The sequence below is a fragment of the Eptesicus fuscus genome, chromosome 7 (genome assembly GCF_027574615.1).
Source record: "Eptesicus fuscus isolate TK198812 chromosome 7, DD_ASM_mEF_20220401, whole genome shotgun sequence".
Taxonomy (NCBI): Eukaryota; Metazoa; Chordata; class Mammalia; order Chiroptera; family Vespertilionidae; genus Eptesicus; species Eptesicus fuscus.
In genome coordinates, this window is record NC_072479.1 from 19,778,861 (window position 1) to 19,789,721 (window position 10,861).

General features: G+C 42.9%; 1 pseudogene; it reads right to left on the minus strand.

Moving 5' to 3' along the window:
• Nucleotides 1–4,050: 4,050 nt before the first annotated feature.
• On the minus strand, nucleotides 4,051–4,572 carry LOC129149902 (ferritin light chain-like; annotated as a pseudogene).
• Nucleotides 4,573–10,861: the final 6,289 nt, after the last annotated feature.

Below are 10,861 nucleotides of genomic sequence, written 5' to 3' on the forward strand. Positions count from 1 at the left end.
GAAGGATGATGATCTAAACCAGTGATTTTTAACTGGTGTGCCACAAGAATTTTTTTTAAATTACTTTATTGATTAAGGTATCACATATTTGTCCTCATCCCCCCCATTCCCATCCCAAACCCTTCCCCACGCATCCCCCCACTCCCCTGTTGTGATCACTGGTTAGGCTCATATGCAAGCACACAAGTCCTTTGGTTGATCTATCTCCCTTGTCCCCACCCTCCCCTACCTGAGGTCTGATCAATGCTGTTCTTGTTCATCAGTCTATGTTGTTCATCATTTCCCCTAGATGAGTGAGCTCATGTGATACTAGAAATACACTTATAAGAACCGAAAATGAGACAAGCAATAATGGTTATGCTGAGAGGCAAATTCATCAGTCTATAGTGAGTTTCTTTCTGGGCCAACAGTTCTTTTGAGTCCCAATTTCTATGTCAAACAGTTCCTTATGTGTACATAACAGCAATGATATTTCAGTTCTGGATGGTGGACAAATGGTGGTAATGCAGGTCTGACCCTCTCTGGTTTGGTCCTGGGCAACCTGCAGTGACACACAGCTGCTGACTGCTAGTATGGCAAGGCATCGTCAGTGTCTTCCATCTCTGGACTGTTTCTCTTCAGTCTTCATGGCTGGAGCACTCCTGTCAATTCCTCTCTGTTGCAGGAATCCACATGGTCTCGGAGTTGTTTTCTGAAAACATACAAACATATTCTCGACCAAAAGTTAATAAAGGAATCTTTTCTATAAATTTGACTTGCGATCCTTTTTCATTTTTTGCCCAAATGATTTTCCTTTGGCTTGTTTTGACACCATGTATGTTTTACATGGGTGTCTTGCTGTTAGCATTACAAATGAAAGTTAATTTTCTAAAGTAAAAATTTTCTAGATGTAATTTACTTACAGGATATTTTTCCTTACATGATATTCTTCTACTATCCCCCCTTTTTTGGTTTAAATATTAGGAGGCTTTTGGAAATTTTATGCTGTAATCTTGATAGCTTTTAAATTTTAATTTTTTGCACTAAAATGTGACTGCTTTAGGTTCATTACATGTTACACAATTTTACCACGAGATGAACTACCAATAAAAATTTTAGTTAACACTTTAGGAACAGCTTTTTTGTCCAGTACAATTGATTTTTCTAGAATAGTCACTTATTTCAATTAGCCAATTTAAATTAGCCTGAAAACTTGACTACTATTTTACTGTCAAATTTAATACTCTAACAACCATCTTATTTTACCCTGTAAATATTAGTGGAAAGGATTATTTGCCTTCTTGAGTAGGCCCTGAGCATTCCTGGTGCTAGGCTGGGTTTAGATATCAAAAACCCCAGTTCCCTGCATCATGGGTACAAGACATCTCCATCAAGTCTTGTTGCAGTGAGAGGGCATCTGCTGTCGGCCAAGTCTCTGTCTGTTACCTGGGTCTCGATTTGAGCTGGGCATGGGAAGCTAAGCAGCCATGGGGGCAGGAGACCTCCCTCAGCAGGAGTGAGGGTTCAGGTCCCTGCAAACTTGGGGGATGAAGGTCTGTGCCCCACCTCTATTGACCCCCAAGTTCTCTCCTGATGGCCCCTTTGTGACTGTGCCTGTCTTAGGTTGTTCCTTCCCTGAGGAATCTTACCCATCTCTGGCTAACCAGCCATCCTCCGGGGCCAAGCAGGGTGATGTGAGGTTCAGTTCTGTCTCCTTGGTCGCCTACGCCCCCATGGCCTCCACACCCAGCACCTGCCTTGGGATCCCCTCGCCTGCTGGCAGGGCCCCAGCACTGATCACATATCTTGTGGAACCCAGGTTTCTTCTCCAGGGAGGGCCCAGCTCACCCCACTGGGTGAGAGACAGATCCATGGTACCAGCCATCATGAGGCTTCAACCTCAGCATGAGCAGAAAGCTCAGGCAACAGCTGTGGACAATTGGATTGTGAGAAGAGGGTCCCTCTTGGCCAAAAGGGCAAGAGGGGCCAATATAGAATGCTCAGGTGCCTTCCCAGGGGGCCCTCTACACAGTGGAAGGGATTAAATCCTTTCATGTCCTTTTTAAATTGCTGCCAGACATTCAAAGAATTAGTTTGTAAGTTTGTTTGGGATAATTGTATATTATGATGTTGTAATTCTAAAATATCTAGAGATGCCACAAGAATTTTTAAAAGATGCAATACCTGAAAATTTAGTCAGAGGCACTAACCTCTTTTCCTTTAGATTGTCAAATTTTAAAGATGACAACAGCCAACACAACAATGAATCAAAATTATGCCTTTTTTTTTTGTCAGATGAGCAAAAAATTATATTTTCATGTGCTGCAGAATTTTAGTAATTAGCTTATGTGTGCTGCTGGAAGCCAATTCCAGCATGTCATAATTATAAGAGTTTCATCAAAAGGTTGATGCAACTTGGGGACTCAACAAGGGCCGAGTCACATATGTAATCGCCTGTTGGAATGGCTGAAAGGCACTTCCCCCAAACCTGAATAGGATGATTGTTTGCTGCCAGACAGCTCAGGGCATCTTAATCTACATGTTATTGCCTCCTGTTAGCCAAACACCTGAACAGCTGTAGGCTATTCCCCAATCTGACAATGCTTCTGTACTTTACCCTTTGAAGTTTATGTCTCCACCTTGCCTTAGGACAAATTGTGTTAATAAAAAGCAAGGGTCCTGAGACAAGGAAAAACTTTCGCTCCATTAGCTGAAGCTCCTCTGACCCCCAATGCCTTTTAAAATTATCTTTTGTCTCTGGACTCTTATTTAATCTACGCACAGCCTTTCTCCAGATTGCTGAACCCTTTGTAATGCTGGAACAAGAACCCTGGCAGTGTGCCATGAGTGAAAAAGGTTGAAAATTGCTGATCTAAACTAAGGCAGTGGCAGTGGAGACAGAGAGAAGTGGTTGAAGTGCCTGGATTGGAGAGATATTAGGAGGGAGTCTATTCCCTAGCAGGTTTGGCTCAGTGGATAAAGCATAGGCCTGTGAACTGGAGGGTCCCAGGTTTGATTCCGGTCACAGGCACATGCCTTGATTGTAGGCTCCATCTCCAGTAGGGGCATGCAGGTGGCAGCCAATCTATGATTCTCATCATTGATGTTTCTATCTCTCCCTCTCCCTTCCTCTCTGAAATCAACAAAAAATATATATTTTTTAAAAAGAGGGCATCCATTTCAAAAGCGTTAAGCAAAAAGGAGAGTTATTTGAAAGATACTGGGGTAGATAAGAAAATTGAAGGATTGTGTAACCAAATGCAAAAAGGAGGGAATGCAGTTGGGTTTCATGGAAAATTGAATCTAGTCTCAAATATGACCATGACACTGACATTCTCTTCAGTATGTGTCTTTTAAGTATTGGCTGTATTTTCTCTCATTGCTAATTTGTGTCCCAAGCTTTACTGTCACTGGCAGCTTCTAAGTTTCAAACTGTAGGAACAACTGTTTTTTTCTGCCTTCAGTTATAAAAAAAAAAAAAATTCTATGATAGAACTTTTACTGACCCATTACTCAACCTGTTAACTATGGCTAGTGGGGTAGGGTACATGACAGATCCAATTTAGATCAGGTGGCCATTACAGACTAATTGGCTTAGGGCAGGGGCAGAAGGCCATGAGGAACCACATGGCTGGAACCATATGACTTCTGTAAGTGGGAGAGAAGTTCTCTAAAGAAGGGGTGTCACGCAGACATGGGGAACTAGGGAGAAGATTTTGGATGAACAGTTAAAAAAAACCTGTTATTGGACTCTATTTAAGGCAGAATCTGTGTCTGATTCATCCCTCACAAAATGATACACACACACACACACACACACACACACACACACACACACACATTACTAAAAATAAATCTTATTATCTTAGTACTTGTTTCTTAATATATCACTTAAGCACTTTTCTTTTTTTTCTACAAAAAGCTTTATTGTTTCCGTTTGGTCCAATGCCTGAGAGAGGGCTCCAGGGTGGTTCAAAAGATGGCTAGTGGTTTTAGGGAGAGGCTCAGGCAAAAGCCAGACACAGGGGGAAGCAGAGGGGCCCCTCAAAGGCCTCTGGGCTCCAAATGCTCCTAGTCCTGCTTGATGGTAAGGGTTTCAAAGAGATGCTCACTCAGCCCAGCCTGGTGGCCGGCCAACCTGCAGAGGTCAGTCAGGTGTTGCCCATGTTCTTTATGAGTTTCACCTCATCCAGGAAGTGTTTCTCCAGGAAGTCTCAGAGATGAGGGTCTGTACAAGTAGAACCCAGGTCATGCAGCTCCAAAAGGGCCTGGTTCTGGTTCTTCTCCAGGGCCATGGCAGCTTCCATGGGTCCTGAGTTTTGCCCACTCATCTTGGGAAGGCTTCAGCTCATCCTGGAAGAGGATGTGGCCACCATGCTGATTTTGCATCTTTAAGAGACACTCAGTGCCCTCACGCGTCTTCTCTGCCAACTTGTGGAAGAAGTGGCCCAAGCCCTCCAGAGCCACATCCATGTGGTCGAAATAGAAGCTCCGAGAGAGGTGGGTGTAGGAGGCCCACAGGTGCAGGTTGGCCAGGCAGTTGATGGCATCCTCCACCTCGGTGGAATAATTCTGATGAATTTGGGAGCTCATGGTTACTTGGCAATAAGAGTTAAGGTTAAAAAATTGTGTGGGCTGGATCTCAGATGCTAAGGATGGCTGAGGTGGTTCCGAAGGTGGTGACTGGAAAAGAGGTTGGAGAGTGGCCGGAGGCTGGGAGAAGGGGAGCCCTGGGTCTGTTTTGTCCAAACACTGTTGAAGCAAGAAACAGATCCACGGGACCACTCAGGGCATTGCTTAAACATTTTTATAGCAATAATATTCTAAGATGTGGATATACCAGAATTCATTAAACTAGTTTTCTATTGGTAGACATTGAGGTGGCTCCAAGGTTTTGTTCATTCTTTTGGCTATTATAGTATACTAGTGACCCAGTGCACAAAATTTGTGCACGGGGGTGGGGGGGTCTCTCAGCCCAGCCTGTAACCTCTCCAATCGAAAACCCCTTGGGGATGTCCCCACAGGAATTGGGCCTAAAGCAGCAGTTGGACATCCCTCTCACAATATGGGACCGCTGGCTCCTAACCGCTCACCTGACTGCCTGCCTGACCACCCCTAACTGCCTCTGCCTGCCTGCCTGTCACTGGCAGCTTTACTTATCACTTGCAATTTGAGTGATACAAATTGTCCCTAGCCCCTCTGCCTGCCTGCCCGATTGCCCCTAACCTCTCTGCCTGCCTGACTGATCTCTCCTAACTGCCTCTGCGTGCCTGCCTGATCACACCTAACTGCCCTCCCCTGCCGGCCTGATCTCACCCCCAACTGCCTTCCCCTGCCAGCCTGGTCGCCCCCAATTGCCCTCCCTTGCCAGCCTGATCACCCCTAACTACCTCTGCCTGCCTGATCACCCCTAACTACCCTCCCCTGCCGGCCTGATCTTGCCCCCAACTGCCTTAAAACCCCTCCTCAGCCACCACCTTAAGTTCTGCCTTCACAGTTCACCCAGATTAGGTCATGACTGGTCGGTTTCTATGCCAGTCAGCATCAAAAGCTCCGCCTCCTAGGCAGCCATTGGCTCCCCACAGTTCACCCAGATTTGGTTCTGATTGGTCAGTTTCTATGCCAGTCAGCATCTCCAAGCCTATTTCCGGCCCAGTTCAGAGAGGCGGGGCTGATCAGCAGCCCCCATGGAGTCCCAGAGAAAAAGAGAGGTGCGCTGCTGGCCAGGCCTGGAGAGAAAGAGAGAGGCAAGGGCTGATCAACAGCTACCTTGGTTGTTGAGGCTACAGATAAGACCCTGCTTTTCTCTCCAGGCCTCTCTCCTAGCCTAATCCGCAGCCCCCTCAGCAGTCACAGCAACCCAGCACTGACTGCAGGACTGACTTCCGGTGTTCAGTTGAGCCTTCAGTCATTATGGTCACTGACTTTTTATATATATAGACTAGAGGCCCAGTGCATGAAATTTGTGCACAGGGGTGAAGGGGAGGGTGTCCTTCAACCCAGCCTGCACCCTCTCCAATCTGGGACCCCTTGGAGGATGTCTGACTGTGGTTTAGGCCCAATCCCAGTCCGACATCCCTCTCACAACCCGGGACTGCTGGCTCCTAACCACTCGCCTGCTTGCCTGCCTGATTGTCCCTAACTGCTTCTGCCTGCCAGTCCAATCGCCCCCTAACCACTCCCCTGCCGGCCGATCGCCCCTAACTGCTCTCCCCTGCAGGCCCAATCGCCCCCAATTGCCCTCCCCTGCTGGCCTGGTCACCCCCAACTGCCCTCCCCTGCTGGCCATCTTGTGATGACGTCGCATGAGGGTGTCATGTGATGCCACCTAGGCTTTTATTATATAGAATAATATTGCAAAGTTCAGAACTTCCTAAGACCACCTTCACTTTTATTTTTTTTTAAATTGATTTCAGAGAGGAAGAAAAAGGGAGAGAGATAGAAACATCAATGATGAGAGAGAATCATTGATTGGCTGCCTCCTGCATGCCACACACAGGGGATAGAGCTTGCAACCCAGGCATGTGTGCTGACCAGGAATCGAACAGTGATCTCCCAGTTCATAGGTCAATGCTTAACCACTGAGCTACGCAGGCTGCACCCACCCTCACTTTTTTTAAAAATTAAATATATTTTATTGATTTTTTACAGAGAGGAAGGGAGAGGGATAGAGAGTCAGAAACATTGATGAGAGAGAAACATCGATCAGCTGCCTCCTGCACACTCCCTATTGGGTATGTATCTGCAACCAAGGTACATGCCCTTGACCAAAATCGAACCTGGGACCTTGAGTCTGCAGGCCGACGCTCTATCCACTGAGCCAAACCGGTTAGGACCCACCCTCACTTTTAAAGTTAACTGCAAGTTCAGGGCCCCAAGACTACTTCAATAATTTGCTAGAAGGACTGACAGAACTCACTAAAGGCTATTGTGTTCATGGATACAGTTTACTACATTGGAAGGATACAGACTGAAATCGCCTATGGGAGTATGTGCATGGGGCAGATTATTCAAGTTGTCCTCTCCAAGTGGCGTTGGGGCAGTTCTCATTTCTTCCAAAAATAAGCTCATGACAATACACATGGGGCATTGCCAACCAGCCCATCTCACCTGAGCCTTGGTGCCCTGAGTTTTTATCGGGACTTGGTCACAGAGCTATGGTTGACAGCCTGAGTGGCTGACCTGATCTTCCAGCACCTGTGGAGACTGAGCTTGATACCATGTGGCCCAAAGCCCTCACCATGAATTCATTGTTTGCATGGGCAATCTGGTGTGGCCAACGTTCACAGGCAAACGACGATACTTTTCTCAGGCAGAACATGCCAAGGGCTGAGAGATTCCCTCCCAGGAATTGAGAGCAAAAGCCCAGCCTCTCTTTGAATATGTTTTCTTTACTCTTTGATACTGTGAGGAACCTCTTAAGAGTTGTATATTTAAATAAAAAACTTTAGTGTCATAAAAATAGAATGTATGTCCCTTTATAAAACAAAACAAACAACATGGTAAAGTAAAATAATAAAAGCAAAATGAGCAAATTTAATCACTAAGTAACAACAATGATTAATACGTTAGTGTATATCCTCACCAGACATCTTTATATGGTATTTATATACATAATAGGTATTCAATTTTATATGAACGAAATCATTCTACTCATGTTGACTCATAACTTGTTTCTGGATATTAACTAGATACAAAAATATTTATGAACTAAAAAGAAGCACATTCATCACCAAAACCAAACACCAACTTACCACCAAGATTAATGGGGGGAAATCTCAACATTTTTGTTATCTTTAAAGTCCCTTTTGTGCCTTTCTCCAACCCCATCTTCCTTCCTCTCTGTCAGAAGTAACCACTATCCTGCATTTATGTCTATTATCATTTTTAGTTTTGCCACATGTATCTATTTTCCTAAATGATATATGAACTTGCTTTGCATGTTTTTGAACTTTATACAAACAAAATCATACTGTAGATATTACTCTGCAACTTGTTATTCCTCACAACACAATGTTCCTGAGATTATTCATGTCATTGTGAGCAGATGTAATTCATTCATTTTCACTGCTGTGTTTATCTATTGCATCATTGATTTACAATTAGGGTTGTTTCTGAGTTTTTTGTCTTATAGTGTGGATCAGAACACCTGTGCAAGAGTTTCTCTTATCTACACTTCCAGGAGTGGAGCTGCCTTGTCATAAGAAATATACATCTTCAGCCTCATCAGATAATGTCAAATTGTTTTCCAAAGTGGTTATGCCAGCTTACATTCCCACCAGCCATGTAAAAGTATTGTAGCGACTTTATATTCCCAATGACACTTGATAGTTTATGTTTGTATCTTTGTATACTACTGTGCTGTACAAAGTAATATTTTACTGTGCTGTTCAAAGTAATATTTTAAACTTGATAGGTATTGCCAATTATTCCTCAAAAATTTCTAACCAATTTATACTCCCACTAGCAGTATGTGACAATCTGTTTTCCTACACTTTAGCAAATACCAGAAACTATAATATTTAATATTTGCCAAATATAATTTTAATATTTGTCAAATGGCTAGGTACAAATGTTATTCAATTTTAATTTGCATTCTTTGTTTACTAGAAAAATTGTAACTACAGAACCAGCTTAAAATGGTCCTAAACTGTTTAACGAGATACTGAGTTGCTTTTCAGAGACAATAGACCAAAACCACAAGTTATGGGCAGAAGCATGCCCAGAGGAGAGAACTTTGACCCCCAGCTACGCCCACAACCAAAGTCTCTCCCAAACCATCCACAGGGAACCAAAGGTACCAGGACATAACTGGAACTTGAGTACCGAAACCCTTCAGAAGCCAAGGGTCCATTGTCCAGCGGACCCAGTGTTAAAACCCCTTTACTATAAATGACCCAGCTCCAATGTTTTCCAGTTAAAACTTGTCCTGTCAGCACTTCCACATACCTGTTCCCCTAAACCAGTGGTTCTCAACCTTTCTAATGCTGGGACCCTTTAATAGTTCCTCATGTTGTGGTGACCCGCAACCATAAAATTATTTTCGTTGCTACTTCATAACTGCAATTTTGCTACTGTTAATGAATCATAATGTAAATATCTGTGTTTTCCGATGGTCTTAGACCCACAGGTTGAGAACCGTTAGCAGGGTCACCTAAACCCTTAAAAACTCTTAAGTTAATTCAGCCAGCAAGATGGGTTTGAGGCAACATTAAGTTTCCCATCTTCTCTGTTGGCACCTTCTTGATCAATAGACCTTTCCTTACTCCAAACTGATGTTTTGAATTTTGGCCTTTCGAAGCATCAGGCCCACGAGCTTGGGGGTCAGTGACAAATTGTATAGCTTTAATGTTTTTGATATCTGCATTTCTTCTGATATAAAATTTCTTTGCATATAAAATTGTGGTATTTGTAGATCCAAGGTCAGGGTCATGAAAGGGGAGCATCAAGTGATGAAAACTTTGCAGAGGAGTGAAGAGGCGTGGTTCTGTGTAGCAGAAGAATAGGCAAAAGTAACTCTGGAGATGTTATTATTTCAAAGTTTCCTGTGGCTCTTTTGCCCTAATTGAAAAGAAACAGCAGATAGTAGATTTTGACAAACTAACAAATTAAATTTTGTTTTCATAGTCTGAAACTTATAAATCATATAGTACAGAATTAGAAAGATATTTAAAAATAGCATTTGCATAATTGGATTTGATAAGAGTACATCTGCAAATAACATACCAAAACTGTCCATTTTCTTCAATAATCTCAAAATAATATCCCTATTAGCTTTTATGTTTTAGAATAAAAAAACTGAAACCATAGGAAGATAAATGATCTTTGCAAGGTTGCGTCAAGTCAATATAAAGGTCAAGAGTAAAGTTAATTTCTAGTCTATCATTATGGCTGAAACTCTTCAAACCCCCTGCAAGGTTTTTACTTAGTAGGAATTTAAGTGTTTTGAATATGAAAGATTTCAGCCAAAGAATTGTTACTTAAAATACAAAACAAAAACATTAGCATTGAGAGTTTCTAAAGCCTTGAACACTAAGTGTTTTAATGCTAAAATCTTTGACATTTAAAAGGCTCAGGAACAAATCTTACTGCAAGCCAACTAACATGCAAATTATATAATTTATTTCTCTCAGGCCTTGGCATGCTTCTTTTTGGTACCAGAAGTAGAGTGAAATATTTGAGATTCACACTCTTTAGAAACATGTTTACATTTGAACTCTATTCTGTGTGGAAGAATATCCTTGTATCATCTTCCCTATTTCTTACCCTAGGAGTTGGCTGGACTTTGCAACCAATTTTGGGTCCGAATGAAGGGATCGGCTGTGAGAAACATCCATGCTAACCAAAAATATGCTGCCTTGACTTATTAAATACTTTAAGCTGGAGGAATTTGAGTAACAGCCTGTGCAGGAAGGACCACCTGACCTTTGCCCTGAAGCAAGTCATAAAACCCTCAGATGAGAAGTGCCCTCTCTGTACTCAGAGGAAGGAGCATCCTTATTTCCAAAGACAAAGGGACACAGAGAGGAATCTGAATGAACAGGCCTTGCTAAGGGTCCCTCAGTTACTACACTTACCTCATACCCTTTGTCCCGTCCAGTCTTTCCATGACTTTCTACTCTTCGTCAAACAGCATAAAAACTCTCAGGTTTAACCCCTTGCCCAGTCTTCATTTCCTCCTTATGAAGGCTCTTGTGTCATATAAAACTTATACTAGCTAAATTTGTATGATTGCTCTTTTTGTTGTTGTTGTGTTTGTTTTTGTATGATTGCTTTTCTTAATCTGTCTTCTGTTATAGGACCCCCAGCTGAGAACTTAGAAGGGTAGAGAAAAATATAATTTCCTCCCCACATTCAATAATTTCCTCAGGCTCCCCTTTGC